Source organism: Rhamphochromis longiceps, linkage group LG22, assembly GCF_057381845.1.
Source record: "Rhamphochromis longiceps isolate RC_006_pf linkage group LG22, R_longiceps_female_GT1.1, whole genome shotgun sequence".
Taxonomy (NCBI): Eukaryota; Metazoa; Chordata; class Actinopteri; order Cichliformes; family Cichlidae; genus Rhamphochromis; species Rhamphochromis longiceps.
This window is the reverse complement of record NC_140577.1, coordinates 13,762,564-13,780,701: the sequence shown is the minus strand read 5'-3', so window position 1 is coordinate 13,780,701 and position 18,138 is coordinate 13,762,564. Positions and strand designations below refer to the sequence as shown.

The 18,138-nt window shown below is 39.4% G+C and overlaps 1 protein-coding gene across 5 annotated transcripts in view; it reads left to right on the top strand.

The window, feature by feature from the left end:
• Positions 1 to 14,514: 14,514 nt before the first annotated feature.
• LOC146643687 (myocyte-specific enhancer factor 2D homolog) overlaps positions 14,515 to 18,138 on the top strand; it is a 35,804-nt gene continuing 32,180 nt past the window's right edge. For all 5 annotated transcript variants that reach the window (XM_085395238.1, XM_085395236.1, XM_085395237.1 and 2 more), the window contains exon 1: positions 14,515 to 14,709. The gene's annotated coding sequence lies outside the window, so the exon portion shown is untranslated. The remainder of the gene's footprint in view (positions 14,710 to 18,138) is intronic.

Genomic DNA, 18,138 nt, shown 5'->3' with positions numbered 1-18,138 from the left:
CCTCCGCACATGCTTCACTCACGGATTTGCACTAAAGCAGCCAGGCTTGTGCGTCACTCTGACGCGCCTGCAGCAACTCATTGCTGGCTAAACAGCCATATTTGACGTCCTGTGCATGAAAACTAACGAGAAATTAAACCTTTACTTCAAGATGCCTCTTATCGACTATGAGACCACAATTCTATACAATCCATAATAATCTATAATCAAATTTTGTAATACTCAAATCAAATAATAAATCGATCACGATACTACTAATATTATAATTCTATCGTTTGTTAAAACTACAATAACTATTTAATATTTATTATCAGCGCTGATATAACTCATCACCGGTGTTGTGCCAAAAGTGATTTTCAGTATTTGTGCAAAAAACAAAAAAAAGATTGCCCGTATTTAAACTCCTGTAAATGACTTGTTGGCCTATAATATGTCAAACATGTTTTTCATGAATGATATCGAGTCACTGTGAGCCACAAGCGACGTTTCTGTCACAAAGTAGAAGCTGCAATCAGATTTTATGGAAAAGTGACTTTTATATATCTTTTATTTGTCCAGCTAAAAAGTATCATTGACATTAAAATGTTTTTTAAGAGTGACCTGCTGAAAAAGGGAATTGCAATAAATAAAAAAAATTCACAGTCTTCTAAAGATAGTGTAAGTGGCACCAGGATTGGATTGGACTCATTATAATGTAGATACAGAGCCAAAAAGATCACGTCTTTGTAAAACCAAAAGAAGAACGAAAAAAAGCGAACAAGCACTGAAATATTTCAGACTTTCAGCTTCGCAGGAATTCAACAGGCTTTTTACCTCAAAGGAAATATAGAGTACACGAGTCGTGAGAAAATAATGTAGAACATGAGATCAATTCATACAGCCTCCATCTTAACTCGGGTTTGTCTTGTTTTTGTAGCATTTTTTCGTATTTATTTTAATCTGTTTTGTGTGCAGCTCTTTGTGAGCACTTGTCTGTGTTTGATAAATAAACGTTTCTTTTTTTAAACATTTATTTTTACACGTATTAAGTGGAAAACTTGGAGAAATATAATAATCGAAGTTGCCTGGATTCCGTGCTGTACCCAGTGAAAGTCATGCTTAAAGGTGATCCAGCAGATTATTCCTGTGTCCACTCCGCATTCAGACTGTGTAGCAGAACCACGCCTGTCACGCTTAATGTGGATGCTCTTCAGTTTAGTGATACCTTGCGAAGTAATGCACGTATAAACAAATCAAATCAATTTTATTCCAGAGTTAGAAACAACATTTTAATTCCTCCTCTGAAGATTTTTGAAGAAAAAATAAAAAAGAAGCTCGCTCTTAAAACAATTTTCAAACCTGCTTTTGATCTTTTATCTTTATTTCTGAAGTGTTTAAAACAGCTTCTAGTTTGGGACAGATTGCCTGGATATTATTTTTTAATTTGATTTTGAATCGCTCTAACTGATCTCTGATCTTTAAATCTTCACGAGCTCGCCACAGAAAACAAGCCACAAATCAGGTGAACTGCACCTCCAAAGCGGTCACTTACCTGTCCTGTTGTCTCACCGAAACTGTGGTTTACAGCTCACGTCTGACTTTTTTAATCTTTCCATTGTTTCCTTTACTCTCCAGTCATATTTAATCACTTATTGATCACATTCATCTTTGGAAAATGCTCAGAAAACGTACAGACAGCCTTCTGCCCTCTCTTATTTAGCCTCAGTACATATTTAAACGTTGATAGAAACTTCCTCACCTCATTATTATTATTATTATTATTATTATTATTATATTATTATTATTATTATTATTATTATTATTATTATTATTATTATTATTATTATTATTATTATTATTATTATTATTATTATGTCTTTTTAAAAAGCGCTGCTGGTCACATGAACATGTGGTCACAGTCTGTGAGGCCACAATCTCTGGTTCTACAAGGCTGTAAACACATTTAATATAAATGCATTTTCCTGCTGAGTGAACACTAAGAAACAAACTATGAGCACTTAAAAACTGAAGTGTTAATTTACCTGCGTTCTTGTCTTGAAACCAGGTGGTTTTGTTTTCTTTTCCGCTTCTGCCATCATGCGGACGTTTTGTGTATTACAGCTAAATGCCGTCTGAATATTTGACTTCTGATCCTCTGCTGCCCCAACAGGATAAAGAATGTACATACGGGGCTTTTCACTGGATGAGTAATAACTACACGAATACGTATTTCTTTCATTTTATTTCCACTGCATTTGTTATGATGTTATGAAATCGTTTGCACAGCTGGTATGAGGTGATATCCTAGGCATTACGGCTAACATCTGCACTTTGGTCTCAGGCTTCCATAGCAGATTGTTACAGTCTTGTGGTTTGTTCAAACTTAATCTGTGCTTCCAAGTTCTTTCAGAGAAAAGAGGCTTTTTACTGCAACCCTTCCAAACGAAGCTATATTTGCTCAGTCTCGTTTTAATCGTGCTGTCATGAACTTGAGCATTTAACATGGTAACTAAGTTGGGTGACCATATTTTGATTTCCAAAAAAGAGGACACTTGACCCAGTCATGAAGAACTTTAATAATACTGTTTGTTTAAAGAGAACTAACATATTTAAACGATACCTTATCTGTGCGGTTAATGAATGGTGAAATAAAAAATGTCATATAGGCTTTTACAAGTCAACAAGTTAAAAAAAAAAAGGAAAAAAAAGAGGATGGTTGGTCACCCTATAACTGAGGCCTGTGGAGTCTTAAGATGTAGCACTTGGGGTTGCACGGTCTCGGTTGAACTCTGATGTTGGGAGATCCATAGTGTGTTACCACACACCTGCATGCTTCAGACCAGCAAACTGCCAAAACCTCTGTTTTATAGAGGTGCTGTTGCTTGCAAATGATCAGTTAATTGAGGGCATTTGATTATAATCACCTGCCTGCTACGAACCCTCTTAATTCTTATGGAAGCAGTAAGGGAAGTCCAGAGGAGGCTTTGAAACAGCCCCTTTTCACCATCAATAACATGGAAGAAGAAAAAACCCTGTTTTTTGATAGCTGTTGAGATTTTTTAAGCAAAGCTGGAGGAATTTGGAAGTCAGCTTTTCTTCCAGATGTTGTAACAGTAGCTACAGGACATCAGTACCTCAGCTCTTTTTGTAGCCCCCCCATCCCGCATCATCACTGCAGATTTATATGTCTTTTGTGATTGCTGAGAACAAACAAAAGCAGCCTGTCTTCATTTTCGAACTATGTGACGGCATTAATGAGAGGGTGTCTGTGACCTCAGGAGCAGAATGCTTCCTGCAGATTATAATCAAATTCACAGCCGCCGTCTAAAACGTCTCCACCGCTCTCGTTAGCAGAACATCATGTGGTATGTTTGTTGTGACGTTCGAAAACACAATCAGAAGATTTGAGTGTAAAACAAAGCACACATTTTCACAGAATGAAATGTCATTAATTTAGTGAGTATACAGTATTGTACTGTAAATATTGCCTATTTATATCTTATTACTCCCTTCATTATTATCCCAATCACAATATTAAGCTCATTTCCATCTTCATATTTCTGTTCTTGGACTTTACTATTGTCTTTTTTCATGATTCACAGTCCAAAATCATCTAATACATCTTGTTGTGGGTCTTGGTACTGCTTATAGCTTTATCCTCTGTTTGAAACAAGCAAACTTTAACTTCTTCTGATTGGCTGCCCCTCACAAATAGGAGGTTTGAGCAGCATGTGGGAGGAGCTTCTGCGCTCACAACAAAGCTGTGTGTCTGAAATACAATACAATACAATTTTATCTATATAGCATGTTTATATCCCTACTGGCCATAGTGGGGATATTCACTCTCACTGACATCACATAGAGCCAAGAGTAGATTTAGTAGATTTTTTAAAAGAAAAAACTGTCTGAAACTAACTGTTTAAAGCAATCTTCAATTCCCTCAACATCTGAAGCACTGCAGTTTTTAATGCTAACACACCTTGTACTTCTGTCATACACTCATATGCCTGGATTAACCACCTGGGGGGCTCCTAGGCAAACTTTTGTTGTTGCAGCCACATATCACGCTAGCACATAGACTGTTGCAGGCTCACATTTATTGTTTAAGTCATTTTCTTTTCAGTGTGCTTTTTACTGCTGTCCATAGTTTTCTGTGACAGCAAATCCAGTACTTTTGTACTCTGACAGGTGATCCACAACACTAAAATGAGCAGAAACTAACTTGGGCTCAAAATAGAACTTACTACACACATTTGAAGCGCCATGGTTTTATTTTTTGAACTGGTCCTGGGTGGCTTTGTATGATTCACAGTCCAAAATAATACTTGTTTTTCCTATACCGGGCCTCAGTGCACCTCTTCGGTTATTTATTTCACTGTTTGAAAGTATTAGCTCCTTCCCCTTTCAGCTAACTTTCCTCTGATTGCCTGTCTCTCACAAACAGCATGTGGAGAAGCTTCTATGCTCACAGCTACAGCTGTGTGCTTAATACGAGCATATAGGGAAGTCCCATACATCTGACAGGTACAAGAGTAGAAAAAACCAAACCTTTAGCGCAGTCAGGGGTCACCTGTACATGCATTAAACTTGTTGTTTGAAGCTGTTCAATGCTGAGCATCACCACTGCAACAGTCTACATGCCAGAAAATAGCAAAAAGCAAATAAAGAAGAATGTTCAGACTTACTGCTGTGAATAACAAGCATTACCTTGAGCTGATTGTTACCAGACAAACAAAAAGAACTGAATTCAATTACTTCTTTAAGATCAGGGTCACAGCACGTAGGTCTATGACCTGCTGCTATGGATTAATAATTCACTGATGTGATTTTCTGTTGGAGGAAGTGAGTAAATGATGGTCTGGGGGCTTTAGGGGCTCCTGAGCTGTTGAACACTTTATCGAATTTGTAATGTAGACACTCATAAACACAGTATCTTCCTTAAGTGTACTTCTTATTCACTTTGGGGAGATAAAAGCTGGTTATCACAGAGGCTAATCTGGATACTAATGCTCCTTATCAGTCAACAGGCTTCCTGTTGGGATTCCTAGTTTGGGCTGCTCATGCTGCTCTACAATCTTTGTTACAGCACATTACCACAATGCATGCACTAAGATCGGTTTATTTATATAGGCCACAGTCTTTACAGTCTATAGAACTTCTATCTTTAGACCTTCAGTTTACATAAGAAAAATAAAAATCCTCCACATTTCTAGTCCACTACACACGTAAACAGAGAAAATAAACAGGCTGACAGTATAGACAACATCTCTTGCTCTCAGGAGACTGCTGCATGTGTTTTAGTCAAATATACAGAGAGGAGGCTAGAAAAGAAGGCAGGCACTTCTCCTACACTCTTAGTTTTCTCCATCTTTGTGAGATTTTTCCTGTCATCTAAGGATGGAGGCCCTCAGCTGTTTTTTTCCCTTTTTCTTGGCTTTGTTTGTTATTCACTATTTGAGTCACTGTTTGGCTCTCCCTGGTGCCGTGTTATGCCGACATAGTTTAGGTTCACTTGCCCCCTCACTCGGGAGGGTCACTGCAAATGACTGCAAAGTTGTTATGAGTGATCACTTTTGATCCTGTGATGAAAAGTGTCTTTACTAACGGGAGTTTTCTCCATCAGGGTGACAGTGATCCAACCTGCATAGCTCGAGGTGTCACTGAGTGGTTCAACGAGTATGAAAATGATGCAAATCCAGTGCCCTCGCAATGCCCTGTGTTACAAGATGTCAACCCATCTGAAAGCTCTTAGAGTGTTATAAACACCAGTCCTCAGCAACACCATCATAAAAACACCAAATGAAGATTTTTAAAATTTTGGGTTTCAACATAGACTATTTTTACATTTTTCTGAAAACTTGGGAAATTTGTGTGTAGCAGTATTTTTGTGCCTTGTGCCAGCTGTCAGACAAATGCAGCCACTATGAAAATGAGCAAAAATGAGAAAAGAAAATCAAAGCTTGAAACACAATTTCATACAAGCAACACGTGTTATAATTGCTTGGATTTTTTTATTACAGAGTTATGCTTCAAAGTATAACAAATCTGTAGAAGAAGCTTGCAAAGCTGGCATCTTCTACCTCCATCCTGATGGTAGCATGTATTCACTACAAAGAGGATGTGTTGCATCACTTAGGATTTGTCGTCCATTTCCCCAGCAGGACTCACAAAGTTGTGTCATACTGTTTTGCTGGTGACCTGCAATCTTACTGCCCATATTTACAATTTTATTTAGTTTGTTCTTATTAACTACAGACAGTGAAACAGTACTGTGCAAAAATCTTGAGCAACCCTCTATTTCCTTACATTTTGCTTCCAAGGAGCCAGACTTTCTTGTAATTTTTAAAGCCAACATCCAAGGAAGAGCTGCGAATGTCCTTCAAGGAGCCTGGAGAACGATTCCTGAAAACAGATAAATTACAAGAAAGCTTGCCTAACAGAGTTCAGACTGTGCTGAAGAAGAAAGATGGTCACACCAAATACTGGATTTTAAACTATTAACTCAGTTTTTTTGCCTTATATACTTTAGTTCCATGTATGTTTGCACCTATTTCCCATTTAATAAAACAAATGAGGGATGGCTCAAAACCTTTGCACAGCGCTATACATTCATTAGTATATAGACTACATAAAACACGAGATGTAACACTGCCCAAGTGTTAGCAGTAAAAGTAAATAATACTGCAACACTTAACACACTGTGGTCTATCTGTCAAAAATGACTTGACCCATCTGATGGTTGTGGTGGTCACCCTTAACTGTGACCTTTGCATTAAGATATTATGTTGTAAGTATAACCATAGAAGATTGCTAAGACAATTTGTTATCATCAAGACTCTGATCAAGACATATATGTTGGTCTGGGTTTGTTTTTTTTTCCACCAATCTGATCAAAGAGTAAATGTAAATATTCTACCAGATGTCAGAGGAGCTCACTACTTTTCTGTGGTTACATCACTTATAATAGCAGGTTTTCCTGGATTTCATTCGCTATGCTCCTGTCTGATCCTCTGAAGAGCCACTGGAGTCATGCAGCACTTCCTTCACTCTCTTTTTTATAAATCAGATTTTTTTAACCAGTTTATCTATGATGGCTTAAAAGGAATATCTGGAACACTGCAGCCGAAAACTAAAGTCTCAGGTCTTCTTTTGGAGAAAAGATTAATAGTAAAAAAAATGCATACAGCAGAGCACTGTATTGTACATACAGACTGTCATTCTAACATTTTAGTGCAAACATAATGTTTTTGGCCTTCTAAAAGCATGTGAAATAATCAAGGTATAAAAGTTATGAATTATTAAAAGATAATGAAGATTTATTCTGGCTGTCCTGTCAGATGCTTTTGCTTTATGTTGGTTTATGTTCATTTGTTTTTGTTTATTTGTTGACAGCTGAGTCCTAATGCTGTGGTTTTTATCTTGTGAAATCACTTCTGAGCTATGAGATTTTTCTTTTTGTAGAGTGGCACATTTATGGGTGCATTTATCAGCGAAAATACATTTATGAAAAACACAAACTCCCTGCAGTAATATAGTGAGGGCAGGCTGGAGGAGCATATTATGTTCAGAGTTACCTAATGGTGTCATTTGTTTGGGCCTCATTACTCAGAGCAGGGAACAGTCCACCGTGAGGAGAAAGAGCATGCAGGCAGAAAAAGAAAATCTGAAATGTCTGAGACCATTTTCCAGTAAAACTGGTTTTCAGGATTTTGTCTTAATACTTTTGTCTCCTGACATCTTGAGTAAATTACTTTTTACTGTTTTTCAAACTATTAAATTAAAATATGCACTTACCTGCCTCTTTGTTCGAAACACCTGACTAACTGCGTTATTAATGCAAATGTCTAATCAGCCACATGGCAGCAGTATAATGAATTTAGTGATGTTTGTGTTTGATGAAGATGATCTGTTGACGCTCAAACTCAAACATGTCCCTTTATATTGTCCTTTATAACCACAGTGCTCCCATCTTCTGATGGCTGCTTCCAGCAGGATAACGCGCCATGTCACAAAATCTCAAACTAGGTTCTTGTACATAACAATGAGTTCACTGTACTCAAATGGCTTCCATAGTCATCAGATCCAATCCAATAGAGCACTATTGAGATGTGGTGGAGAGATTCACATTATGGATGTGCGGTCAACAAATGTGAAACAACTGTGTGATGCTGACACTTCAATATTGACCCAAATCTCAGAGGAATGTTTCCAGCACCTGGTTGAATCTTTATTATGAAGAATTCAGACAGTTCTGAAGGCAAAAGGGGCTCCAACGCAGTTTAAGGTGTGCCTATTAAATTGTCAGGTGAGTATATTTAACAAGATAGTGGTACTTAGGGGAAATGAAAGGATTGCTGAAGTTATTTCGGTTCATCCTGAAGGGGAAATGAATATCATGGAGTAGCAGTGGGGCTCGTACCAGATGTTTATTAACAATATATTTATGTAATGATGAAATAAAATAAAAAATCTTACTGTTTTAATAAGTAGGCATGATCATTTTTCACATGTCGACGTGTGATAGTAATGTTTAACTTCAATCCTAGCTGATTTAGCTCAATACTAATCACAGCAGATACCTTAAGTACAGTTAAAAAGTAATTGCCTGGTTCCTGATTTCTTAGCTTTTTTGCATATTTGTGGCACTTAAATGTTTCACACCACCAAACAATTTTTAATAGTTGATAAAAATAACCCAAGTAAAAAGAAAATTTAGTTTTTAAATGATGATTTTATTTATTAAGGGAAAAAAACCTATCGAAGCCTGTGTCAAAAGTAATTGCCCCTGAAACCTAATGACTGGCTGTGCCACCCTTGGCAAAAAAAACTGCAATCAAGTGTTTGTAATGACTGACAATGAGTCTTTCACATCTCTGTGGAGGAATTTTGGCCCACTCTTCCTGTTTTAATTCAGCCACATTGGAGAGTTTTCAAGCATGAAGATCATGTTTAAGGTCATGCCAAAGCCTCTCAATCAGATTTAAGTCCAGACTTTGACTAGGCAACTCCAAAACCTTTGTTTTTCTTTTTTTGAGCCATTCACAGGTGGACTTGCTTGTGTGTTTAGATCATTGTCCTGCTGGAAAACCAAAGTGAGCTTGATCTTTAAGGCATGAACTGATGGCTGCACTATCTCCTTCAGATTTTCCTGGTAGAGAGCAGAATTCACAGTTCCAGCAATTACAGCAAGTCATCCAGGTCCTGAAGCAGCAAAGCAGCCCAAGACCGTCACACTACCACCACCATGTTTCACTCTTAGCGTTAGCGTCATGCCAGGTGTAAGGGGAGTCAAACCTTGCAAAAAGTTAAACTTTTGTCTCATAAGTCCAAAGAATATTTTCACCAAAGTCTTAGGGATCTTTTTGGTCAGCAGTGGTTTTCTTTTTTTCTTCTTGGTGCTCTTGGACTAATTTGGTAAGCTGGCCACTCCTGTGTGGGTTGTTCCAAGTTTTCTCCATTTGTGGATAATGGCTCTCACTGTGGTTCACTGGAGTCCCAAAGCCTTAGAAATGTGACCCTTTCCAGGCTGATAGATGTCAATGATTTTGTTTCTCAGCTGTTTCTTAAGATCATGGTATGATGTGTTTCTTTCTGAGATCTTTCCTCAATTGTCAGACCGGTTCTATTTTAGAGTCTTATTGATTCAGTAGGTCTGGCAGTAATCTCTGGGTGTGGCTAAGAAATTGAGCCTTGCTTTCCAAAAATGTGGTTAGTCACATTTAATTCATAATTTAACAAGGGGACCAGCTACTTTTTCAAACAGGGCCAGGTAGGCTTGGATATTTTTTCTCCTTGATAAATGAAATAATCATTTAAAAACTGCATTTTGTATTTACTCGTGTTATCTTGATCTAATATTGAAAATTGTTTGGTGATGTAAAACATTTAAGTCTGACAATGATGCGAAACACTAAGAAATCAGGAAAGCAAATACTTATTCACAGCAGTACATTCAGTATGTCCATGTATGTTTGCACATTTTCCATTTTCCTAGGAAAATATAAAGGAATAAAAGGTGGCTCAAGACTTTAATCTTTATTTTTCTTTGTACTGACAAAATTGATCAAACTGATGGAAAATAAATCTAAAGACACCTACACCGTGGTTTTATTTTATTTTATTTCACAACACTATTTTTAAAACGACATCTTTTTTTGTGTCAGGTGACTAAAATGTTTTCACCCCTAGGTTAAGTTTTGTCACCTATAACAACCTTGGTGTGGTTGCGTGTTGATATTTACATTGGTCTTGTTTTCCATAAAAACAGGCACCTCATATTTCTATGCAACAGAACCAAGAATTGCACCTATTTCTCATCACAGCAATTCAATCTAAATTATAGCGAGTACTAGAGAATACCCTTGTGAATAGCCTCCATGCTGAAATGAAATCATGAAAGAGTAACATGATGGCAGAGTGGAGTGTGTGTGGGAGGGAGAGAGGTGTGTGTATGTGTGCGTGTGGGCGGCGGAGTGGGGCAGACCTGCATGGAGAGCACTTTGGCTTGTTTTTGTCATTACCGCGGTGAAAGTAAAGCACATTTCCAGGCATGCTGATGGGATAAGATGACCCCCTCCGGTAAACTCAGATTATATATATGGAGACGCGCTTGTCAAACAATAGGCTGCCTTGTTATGGTGGCCTTTGCTCAGGTTGCACATGTGAACACTATGGCTTGTTTACAGCGTGTACTGCACTGTGCGCACGCTCAAATATTTGCTGAAAACTCATGGATTTATAACCACACATTCGATTTAGGCTCAAGGACACTTGCAGAGCAGAAGCTGGAGGATCAAACAAGCATCCAAACAATTAACCTGCTCTACCAGTGAATGTGCAGCCACTGTAACAAAAAGTTCAAACAGTTAATCTAAGCTTTCCTTAGCTACTATCGGATATTTAACGGATGCCTACATGTTTTGTTTTTTTTAACTTCTTTTGGAGTCCAAAGCCTTTCTACTTCTGAATCTTTCCTTCTCATGCAGCCAGATCTCTCTGCCCTCTGCACTGCATTTCATTTCTTACATTTGTCTCTGGACACTGTTATGCTGCAGACCTTGAGCTTCTGCATTATCCAGGTAGCTTCTATGTGCTCCTCAAAAGCTGCAGGTCATCACAGGATTCCTGCAACCCCCTTTCTGCTTTTCTTGGTGGATTTAAGTCCATTAACATGCTGTCTTTTCTCCATTCGACTTGGGCTCTCTCATCCTCCTGCGGCACAGCTCTTCTGCTTTTCTCCTTGTCCATAGTGATGGTCAGGTCTGTACTGGTTCTTGTTAGATCTGAGCGTGATGCTTGTTTGAAGTTTATGGCTTTGAGTTGAACAATTTATCTCAGCCTTTGATACTGTGTTTCTAATCCAAAATGTCGTTTATGAGGCATATTTCCAAGGTGTCAGTTGTTTTATCTCTGTCATCCTCTATTCCCTGTAGTGCCTCAGCACTGTGTCTGATACAGCATATGTTCTTAAACTAGGACATGAGTTTGCCTAGAAAGGCAGAGGAAAGAAGAAGAAGAAGAAAGATGTGGGCAGCACATTAGTAGAAATGCAGATTTTTTTTACTCTCTAGAGATCCGCATGCACATCAATGTGATCTGACTTACAGGATGAACCTCACCCACTGGTTTGCCACTGGCAGCATATATATTTGCCAACTGCCATGACTGGGTTAACACATTTGTAGGCCCCAGGGTGAAAATTTGCAAATGAGCTTCTGCTGACCTCCTCCTACCTCTGTTCGATGTTTATGTGCTGTTTATGTCACCTCTGAATCGCTCCGCCAGTAAAAACGTTACAGATTCTCTTACAGCGCTAGCTTTCGTGTTTTCAGTTCTTCCTTGAGAGCAAAGGTAGAGACCAAGACAGCTTCATCATCATCCAACCAGACACCAGTGCTTGTGTAAAGTTATAATGCAGCGGCACTTCTGTTATATATTTTCAAATGTAGTCCTCTTTTAAAAGGCTCAACAGCAGTAACATGTCAAGAATAGTAGGTTTCTCCTTATCTGTTCTGAAAGACTTACTTAAAGAGCCTGTCAGGATTTTTCATTGACAAGAACAGGATGGATACGGCTGCCAGCAAGCTAACAAGCTGCTGTTGCTTGCTGCCTGCAGAACTCATTTAAATGAAGCTGGGCATGGTAGTAAGCTGTTTTACACCTGTCAAAGTCAGCACAGAGGATTTTTACTTTTATGTAACAAAGTGCTTAGTCATTATGATTCAAACCCCATGTGTAACAGAGGCTTTCTCTTTGAAGGTGCCACAGTAAAACAACTAAAATTAAAAAAAATATAAGCAAAATTCAAGCAACGTGTATACATTCAAAGGTCTGTAGACCATATAGTATCTGTGCAGGGAATGCGAGAGTCCTTTGCAGTGCAAAGAATGCTCTAATAAGTATTCAGGGCTTTAAATGGAAAGTGGACAGCTGCTGCGCAGGGAGCCCAGGAGGCTTGCATTGCTTAGCAATGACTTTGTGGTAATTTGATTAACTGACATTTAATTCAGAAATATGCATCTCTAAAGAACTGAAATAGCAAGAGCGCTGAGTATTATTGAGGGGCCCTGTGACAGTATAAAAGATGTATGACTCCTGGCTCTGAAAATAAAACCAATGCTGAAGTGCCTTAGACCTGCATTCTTTTAAGTTGCTCCCAGGGGGCGACACTTGCGGTTGCAAAAATACTTATGCAGAGGTCCTCTTAGTTCCCTTCCTCTGTGCTCTCAGTAACACAGAACGCAGTCAGTTTTGAATCATTTTGAATAAAACATGAAGTCCATTTTGTAAATTATAGGGGATTATCCAGGATATGCCCACTGGCTAATGCCTTGTCAATCACAAGTCATTAGCCAATGACTTTTCAGATCCACTGTGGAGGCTTAATAACTGGACTTCACAAACCAACAGGTGAATCACAGTGGCTATGTCCACATCTTATACTGTCTTTTGTTAGAACTCAGTATGAAAACATTCAATGCCATGCTTATGTTGTGAAGAAGTGTGGAGATTGGCTGGGGGACTGACATAGGTACTCAAAGGTGATGAGGCCCCTCGGCCCGCTAACGTGTCAGCTTTGCCCTGTAATACTGTACACCAGAAATTACTCTGCACACAGAAGTCCTTTTCTTTCCAATGGATAATTTATTATGTGTACACTTCTTACACATTATAAATATATGCACTAGTGCATGTGTGCTGGGCTATAATATGTAGTCTATACACTCACTGGACACTTTATTAGGCACACATGGATTCAACAAGGTGCTGGAAACACTCCTCAGAGATTCTGGTCCACAATGATGTGATAGCCTCACACAGCTGCTGCAGATTTGTTGGCTGCATATCCATGATGTGCATCTCCCGTTCCACCACATCCCAGCAGCATATTATGACTGTGGAGACCATTTGAGTACTGTGAACTCATTTTCATGTTCAAGACGCCACTTTGAGATGACCTGAGTTTTGTGACATAGTGTGTTATCTTACTAGAAGCAGCTATCAGAAGATGGGTACATTGTGGCAATGGACTGACAGTCAGCCACATTACTCACGCTGTGGTGTATAAATGATGCTTAATGTGATAATCAGCTGCCTGAACAGGTAGAATGATTTCATACTTTCATAGCAAATTCTGAACCTACTGTCTGAATGTTGCAACAGAAAATTGTCTAACTGTGAATTGCAGCGCAGATTGTAGCCTGTTTTATGTTTTCTGATCATTCTCTGTAAAATCAGGATGTAGTATTCCAGCATTTCATCAGCTTTTGAAATAATCAGAACAGCCCATCTAGCACCAACAGCCACCCCACATTGAAAAAAGTCACTTAAATCACATTTCTTCACCATTGTGATTCAATTTCAGCTTCACCAGGTCATCTTGACCATGTGTACATGTTTAAATGCACTCATTTGCTGCCACGTAACTGCCCAATTAGATATCTGTGTTAAGAATCAGTTGAACAGGTGTACCTTATGAAGTGGTCTGTTTTATATATGTATATATCAAATCAAATCAAATCACTTTTGTCACATATATCTCACCGATTTCACCACGTGTCCCTTTATTTACTCTTAAACAATACGTGGACATTTCACCAGTCTGATATCATAGCGTCTGGTATACCGTTAGAAAAGAAGCACTTGAGGTGAAAACAATTTAAGCGGTAATTGCCTCACAACATTCAACATTTCCCACTTTGACAGCCTTCACATGCCGCAGCAGGCGGTTATTCGCCGCTAACAGGGCTGTGTTGATTGCAGACGTGAAAAACAAATGGGCTAGCGGGCTCTCTTATGGAAAGCAGGCAGGGCACAGTGGGGCTACAGTGACATTTTCCCCACATGCAAAATCATGCAAAAGGTAAATACTGAGGCGGAGGGATACCAACACTATTGCAGAACATGGCCGTCACCTCCGTCATGTCCTCTCCCGCAGACCGACCCACTCGTCTGCGATTGGACGAGAAGTTTGCACGTCAGCTCCCAATTGGACGAGCGTCACGTCGATCACGTGCTAATGTCAATGACGTCGATCGTACACTGGGTACGCTGTGTCGCCTGGGTGGATAGTATAGTTACATCAACATTAAAGGGAATAAAATGCCGCGGATTCATGTAAATAGAGACTTCGCTTCAGCGCTCATAATTAATGTTTCTTAATTAACACGGGTCACCTCTGGAGCCGGTAGTGGCAGGCCTATTTTCGGTGTTTATCAGCAATATTTCAGGGTAAGTGGAGTGATACATTTCCTTCCTGCGTCTTTTTTCCTTCACACGGGTGCAGACCTGCTTGCTTTATTATTTAAATACAAAAAAGTAATAAGCGAGACTACTGTGTTATATCACACAGATACCCAGTCTTCACGTGAACATGAAATATCCGTGATATGATTAAAAGTAGTGCGTACTCCAGCTCGCCCTGCCGAGTTATATGGAGAGAGTGAGGAAGGTAATGGCTGTCGGTCGGACTCGTAACTAGAAAATTGTGAAATGGCCTGTGTAGAGCAACGTTAGCTCGTCCTTTGCTTTCCATGTTGGCTCCGGTAGTTATGGTGTCCTAAACGGCTGCGTTAGGCTTTTAAAAAGCACGAACCGAGGATCTGACACTAGGTTTTGCCTCCAACATGTCAGATTAGATCCTGTAGGGTACCTGTCTGCCGTCAGTGGGCCTCCTCAGTATCCAGACTCCCATCTGTCATCATGGTTAGACAGTTTGGACTCCTGCACCCACTTTGTTAACAAAAAAGGGGGAAAAAAATCCACTTTAACCTAATGTGGTCTTCACATACCAGATCTCACACGGTTATTAGTTTAACGCCATTAAGGAGAAAACAGTCCAAGTGCACATAAAGGAGAGCTATTGTTCAAAGCTGTTCACCCTGCTGCTGCATTTTTTTATTATTATTTTTTAAATTATTTTTTAGCTCTTCACAGGAGCCCGAGGGAAAATATATTTCACTTTCCTGCACTGGTTTACGTGTGTGCAGAACAATGCACATAATATTTAAAAGCGCTAACAATCAGTGGTCACACTACAATGTCCATATTTGTGTGGTCTTTTTTGTTGCGTTGTTTATTAATACTTAAACGTAATTCCAGTGAAATTGGGGCTCTGATGTGGTTTAGCAGAGAGGCTGGCCCGTGCAGCCATGATTTTTCTGTGCCCTCCTATGGTAGATGCCAGTGCTGCTGGGCTATAAGTAGGCCACTTTGACAGGGTGATCCACCGCTGTGAGGCGTCCCTGCAGATGGATTCATATCAACATCCCTCGGTAGTGCAGCCCCACTGACCATCAGCACAGATTTTACACATAATTTCTCGTTTATCGTGATGTGTACTGTATGCTGTGGATTGAGCACAAAATCCTCATGTTTAAATGTTTCAAAATGTCACCTTATTATTTGGATTGCAAATGCTTCCCAGTCCTGGTCCTCTGCTGGCCTGGCAGCAGGATCAACATGCTGGCAGGCCAAAAACTTTGCTATCTTCAAGTGAAATATCTGATTAAAATGAGGAAAACAACATTGATATAGAAGCGTGTTGCCACCTCGGGGTTAGGATTTAAGCTGACAAAGCTGGTAATGGTTGCCAAGTTGAACGGAATGAAATAGTTTCTTCACAACAACAAATCATTAAGATAGCATCGTGCTCTTAGGTTATGAGCACCCTTTGGGCTGTCAGAATGTAAGCTTTTGTCTCCTAGATGTGGTAAAGATGTGACCAAACAAACAGGCAATGGTGGCACATAAAATTAGGCAATATCCATCCAAATCTAGGAATTTTCCAGTTTTAATAATAATACACAGTGATTGCATGCAAGTTTTGTCCTTCTGACCTGGCTGAAATAGTCCATCCATGTAAGGATAGTTTTAATTTGTTTCCCTTTGTGTTTAGTGTGCCTTGAACTGAAAGCTCATTAAAATTGCAATAATTTTCCACTCAAATAACACCTCATCACATTGAATTTATTAAGGCTTGAGGCAGGTCTAAGAAATTTGGATGTTTTTGCTTTAGAAGCATAATTTGCTAGAGTAATGACATTTCTTTATATCTTCTTACGACTTTATTACTTACATGTCTAATGCTTTTTGCTCTTAAACAGTAATATTAGTTGGAAGGTTTTGGAAGGTCAGACATTGACTTGTTTGGTAAAGTTCATTTAATAGGAAGACACAGTGTAACACTGTCCTAATGCACAAGGGTTTAAACTGGCAACATATGCGAGTCCTTAGTAATATTTTTTCGCTTTTAAAATGACAGTGTCTAGTTAAATCTCGTTAAAAAAAACAGCTTTATTTAAATTGGAAAGCTTGGAGCCCTAAAGCAATTAGGTGGTTAATTGAGGAGTTGAGTTACGAAAAAATGGAGACAGATATGCGAAACACTCCCTGAATTCAGCTCCCTAAATGGTGCTTTTTTTCTTGGTCCTATATGAAACCTAAAGATGCTACTTTAGAAATTACAAAGAGATTTTTCTCCATTGCCTGAGATTTTCTATGCAGCACCTTAATAATCAATGTGTTCTTGCCTTATGTTGTCAGGTGGATGCAAAGTCACAAACTGTGAGTGTAAATCAATTCTATCCACCTTTTGGCTGTGGGAGATTGAGCCATTAAGGCCATCAAGTACTGAATCCTTGTCTGGGAGCCGGGCAAACCCCATTGCTAGTCACGTTTGAGGCTCCGACCATTTATCTCAGGGGTTTGGCACATTTCATTGGGCAGTGCGTAATCCGCTAAAGGTCACTGTCACTAATTACACTACTCCAAAACAGGCAGATGCCTACCCTGAGCTTGATTGCGCCACCCTTCATTAGGAGACTATTCAAGGGTTGCATAAGCATCACTTGCATGATTCGAATAACATATGTGTGGCTCTTTTTCTTTTTCCTAACCAGAGTGATCAAATGCCTTTCCTCCTACGATGATGAGGCACACCTGGTCCAGCTGAAAGTCATTCATTTGCCACTGTCACAGACTTTTTAAATAGTGTCTTTTAGATCGACTTGCGCCTTTTCTGGCTGATTGGCTTCCTGCGTCTGAGCGAGATTGGTTCGACTGGCTGCAGGGCTCAGTTTTAGCCCAGCGGTGATCTCGTTATCTCAGTGTCCAATCAGTCCTCCGGCCACCTCCTAATTGAGCCATCGCGCCTTAAGGGGGAAGAGGAGGGATGAACGTGTCAATTACAATAATGAGGGGGCAGCCATGCAGAGGGCAGTCGGGGAGAGGAAGGCTAGACAGAAGCCTTGCAGCGTCGCCCCGTTATGGTCAATTCACGACTAATCAAAGATAATATTGTAGCCTGACAGTGCCAAAGTTAGCAGAGTCAGTAGGGAAGAGCATTTTTTAAAATCATTTTCCCCTCTAGCTGTGGGATATTTCTACATGTCGTGTTGTGGTAATTGTTAGAGCTGCTGAGTGATCCATTAACACTGCTGTGGATATAGATTTAATATACGGAAAGCTCGGTCTAAGCACAACTCAAAGCACCTAATGCTCATGCATCTGTATGTGTCAAGTAGCTTTTTGGGCTCGAGGGTTATTGGATTAGTTGTTAGCCTGTATTTAAAAAGGTCCTTCATAAAAGGTTGTTTAATAAAGGACACCAATATTAGCAGTAATAGTAATATTATTATTACTGCAGGCTTTGTGAGCAGA